Consider the following 5,061-nt stretch of genomic DNA (forward strand, 5'->3'; position numbering starts at 1 on the left):
GAACCATGTCGTGATCAATGTTTGAAAACACCTGCACTGATGGAAAGAATCGGTAACCGAGCGACATGGCAAGCCGCCACTTTTAATCTATCTAACTAGACCGAGAAAATGATCAAAGTCGATTTTCCCAAATATGAAATCTCGCATAAAATAATTTTATACTAATTTTTTCTTATTTCTCTCCACACAAAACACTCCATTTTCGATTGTATCACGAATTTCGCCGTTTTCGATATACAGTGCTATTTATCGTTGAATTGTATTTTAAGCTACAACAGTTCCTGTTCTCTCTCTTTCGCGCGCACGCGCGCTCCCTTGTCTGTCCCTGTACGCAGAGAGCTCCGCACTTGTTTAACTCGGCACTGTTTACCGCATTGCGAGATTATATCATGCTTTATAGTACACTGCAGTGAATGTTTAATGGAGTGATACAATAGCGGGGGGATATATACGCTATAGGTGTGTTACATACGTACTGCCTAATGCTCACCTTATCCTCCTCGACGCCCGCGCTCCTTCGGGGTTTATCCTCTTTTCTTCTTACGCGGCTCTCTGTCTTACGTTCGCATCCACTTTGCACCTTTCTTCCAGCACTTTGGACCTTCCTATTACGGTTTCCATTCGTTCGGTTCGCTCCGGTTTAGGAGAGACTTGCCGAATGCGTTCCGGTCACCTAAATCTGCCCCGGGTATTATCGCTTTGCCGACGGAGGGGTGGGTCTCTTGCGACTTGGCACGATACCCTTCGTTTGTAGTACTTGTGGAGCTATACGGAAAATGATCTGATCAAATTCTGGTAACGAAATGATTTCGGTTTTTAAATCTTGTTTTTAAAGCGACATATTTTCGTATCGAACAATTATCTTTGAGCGTAATTGTGCGATATAAAATAAATATTAGCGTGCACAGTGAGCGATGGAATGAAGTTCAATAGCAGAAGCATAGCATCTTCTGTTGCACGATTAAATTTCTAATAAAGTAATTAGTTTTTTCAGAACAATGCAGTACCGAGTTAACAAGAATGAACATTTATGTTTACAACAGAACATGTCGAGGGGATTTATTCTTGTTCATTTGACACTCCAGAGTTCTAAAGAATTTCATTACTTTATTCACACCGGACGAAAGTAAACAATTGCATGACAGGGGAAAACCATTGGCATTAAATGGCGCATGAGACGTAACTGTTAGGCAATTATTATGCGGGAGATTTCAATCAAAATTAAAATCGCTCGGACTTCTCGATCGTCACATTTGCTATGAACATTTTTTCAAATGAAGATATACTTCATAACATAACGCTGGACAACTTGAACAATAATCGCGCATGAATACATTCAATATCAACGATTCGCGAGAAATTGAATCCTTGTTTCCGAGATTCGAAATACTCCGCGGAACAGCTCGGCCGGCGGCGCTAACTAAAACGACAATTTTCCGGTTATGAAACCTATCGTTTTCACCGGCCGAAATTCGGAACAATACAGTGGAATATTTAGCAACAAATTTCCCCTTTGGAAATCGGTCTCGCAACAGACGCAACAACAACCACGCCACACATCAATCAAAAAACTCATCATCCACCAGTCACCGGTTAGAGTCCCTCTTATTTACGATGCGAACGATTGAAAGCCGCTATTGTTGGCGGATTTCCTGCGAACGATTTTTCTCAGTCGGCGGAAAATTAACTCCCGCCCGGATCTCTAGATATTGGATTGCTTTTAGAAATCTTCGTACGTGTCTAATCTTCTACTATTTATAATCGCTTGACATTTTAACAGTTAATCTATAGACGGTTTTATTCATTATAAAGGTCAATACTTTTTTGATTGGAATTCGATATTATTCTTCCATATTTTTATATAAAAAAAAATATAGTATTCCATTTAAGAAAAAAAAAGTTAATCTCCAAATCTCTGGAATTGCTGTAGCTATAAATAAATAAATACACTACATGCTATGCTCCTTTAAAGCGCGCGACTTTTGTAAAAAAACATTGTCGCCTAATGCATATTTTGGAAGTTGCAGGAGGTGAACAAGTAACGCGGACCACCCTGTATATTCGGCGGTAGCGTACTTTGTCACATTTGCCAAATTGTTTAGACACGAATGGTAGACGAGCTCTCTGTGCATGACTTTCCCCTTCAACTATTTCCCAAACTTTCTCTGTTCCATCAAGGTCAATTTATTCTACGAACTTCTACGGTTCGTTGCCCCCAAAACAGCGAGTAATTAAACAAACGCCGCAGGAAGTACTCTGTTTGTTCTACGAGAAAAAGAAACGAATCCCAACTAGCACTGCACAAACTTCTCGTTAACATCAGCCGCGAGAAATATTTCTGTTCGAGTCTGTTCGATCGCCGATCACGTTCCAGTAAATTCGGCCGCTAGTTACGTCGGCAACGCACGCAGCGTTGTAGAAAAAGAGAAAGAAAGAGCGAACAGGATTTCCTATTTCCATTGCGCCCTCTCGATTATGTTCTCTCATCAAAGGTTCGCCACTCGACTTTCTTCACAACTGTTCTTGCTTCGACCGAAGAGGGGAAACAGGATAGAGGAGGCATCCTCTGACTCGTCCTTCCAATGTACTTCCGATTTCTTTTCCTTTAACGTTGTTGGGACTCCCAGATATTCTCGGCATCTATAAGTGCGCGTGGGCGAAACGGTTCCCGTTTCTTCGCTACTTCCCTTTCAACTTTTCGGAAACGTTCTTAGACAGGTAAGTCGCTAGAAGAGAGGAGCAGGATCCAGCAGCCGTTTCTTTAATACAGCTTCTACCATTATCAGTGTTGTAGATTCACAGTTAATAAAACGCTGTACACGCACGTATTTGGTAAAATAACGATTTAATTTGAGAAACAAATATAAAATTAGAAATACACAATATAATACGGAAAGGAAAACGTGCTTTGTCCGATGTCGAGAACGAAACGTAACTGAAACAAAAACTCATAGGGAACGCGACGCGCGGTAGCCTTCAAATGTTTTTCGGCATGACATTATCCCCGCCTAAGGTTTCGGACAATTGAAACGCCGCCAGAACAGACAAAGATAGACTGTATATATCGTTGCCTTTCAACAATCAGACATGAATTAATTCCTACAATTTGAGCTTATCAGTATTTGAGAGCATGAGTGATACATATCTATTGTATTAAGTATCTTCTATTCTATTAAATATATTCTCTCTTATAAAATATGATAATAAAGATATCGAAGGGAAGCTATAAATTCCCTATACATTATGCTACGTGTTACAATTTTCAATAATTACATTTTTCCTTTTGTGTCCTGGAGAATATTTCGGATATCTTTGCCGCAAGAGTCAAGTTTAGTGGCGTCTTTGGCAGCTTCCTTCTCAGTGAAGTCCGATACAGCTGGGGAATCCATGCGAAAATGTTCTCTTGATTTTTGCCGAGTTCCGCGGTAACTTTTTGAATGAATTGAATAGATGAGTGGTGTCGTACCTCGTTTTCTGTGCGCCTTGTTTCAACTTCCCGCGAGCCGGGCTGTCTCCTCGGTGTTGACTTTCACGGCTCGCGGGATAAAAATTTCAGCCGGTGTCGCGGTCCCCGGGACGTTCGTTTTTCGGCTTCCCGAGTTCGCAACTTTCGGTCGCGGAGCCAAATGAAAGAGCCTGTGTACGTTCTCCGTGTACTCCCGCGGCTTGCCCCTGTAATCTGTCTCCTCCCTTAACAAGTTTTCCCGCTTCCTGAAATTTTTCTCATCGCCTTCCTCGCTGCCTGGGTTCCCGTATCTCGGCGACCAACGGGAGCACGTGAGCAGTGCCACGGGTTCGCCTCCACTTGAATCGAGTTCATTTGCTATGATAATGGCCGCGAGGAAATTGAGTTGCCGGATCAAAACGTTCTTGGAAATTGGCCGAATTATTCCTATGATTATCTGCTTCTTCGGCGAATCACGAATGGAAAGTGTAGTCCGCTCGTCTGCGCTCCTGATGGATCCTCGGATTCGATTGCTCGGTTTGACAAGCTCTTGTTCACTCGTTTCGTTTGATTCGATGCGTCGTCGGCCATCCTTTTTTCGCTTAACGAGCTCCTATACGCGAGCGATGCTCTTTTTTCCAAGCCCTGTTTATTTAGCTTTCGTCGTAATAACGTTTCACAAAATTAGGCACTATTGCTACATACCTGTAGCAATCAATGTTCGGAGATTCTAGTTAAATATACAAGTACATAGGTAAATTATTAACCCTTTACACTCCGTTGTCTCCTCTCGGGGGACATCGTAATTCTAATATATGACTAAACATTAAAGTTTATTAGCGATTTGCAATTATTCTCGATGTCTAAAAATTCATATAAATCGAATATTATTATAATAATGTTATATATACACGTACATATATAACGTATACTATATAATAATATAAATGTTCATAAGCGCTGGTAGGTAACATCCATGATTGGCGCAGAGTGCAAAGGGTTAACATGTGTACTTAAATACTACTGTCTTAAGTGCGTTGCTTTAATTTCTGTAATTGTAACATGTTAGAGTAACAAACGTAGAAACAATCCGATGCATATAATATGTGCATGTAAAATTGAATAAAGAAAGCATGGATAAAGAAATTGGTCGCATTGATTTTCATGAAAATATTTTTATAATCGCGACGGCTAAGAAATACTTCAATAAACGTGTTATTTAAAAGTAATAGAAATGATTAAAATTAATAAGTGTGAGATAATTAATTAAAAATTAATAATTATGAACGTAAATAAAAGACAAATACGGGACAAAATAATGGACAAAGTAAAGTACACAATAACGTACAAAATGGCCGTTTTTAAATTACATTTGTTTGGAAACCGTGGAACATTGACATTTTAGTTTATCAACTGATACCACAGGTATAATGAAAACTTAAAATGTTCCGTAGACGATAAAATTCGTTCACGTTAAATCGAAGAAAAAAATTTGTTAAACGGACCATCTTATCTTTTCGCCGCCGATATGACGGTATTTATTGAAAAATCAATATGCATTGAGCTGTTCTACTTGTTTGATACGTAACTATTGACTTCTTCCGCTTGTTCGACGA

Source organism: Augochlora pura, chromosome 6, assembly GCF_028453695.1.
Source record: "Augochlora pura isolate Apur16 chromosome 6, APUR_v2.2.1, whole genome shotgun sequence".
Classification (NCBI taxonomy): Eukaryota; Metazoa; Arthropoda; class Insecta; order Hymenoptera; family Halictidae; genus Augochlora; species Augochlora pura.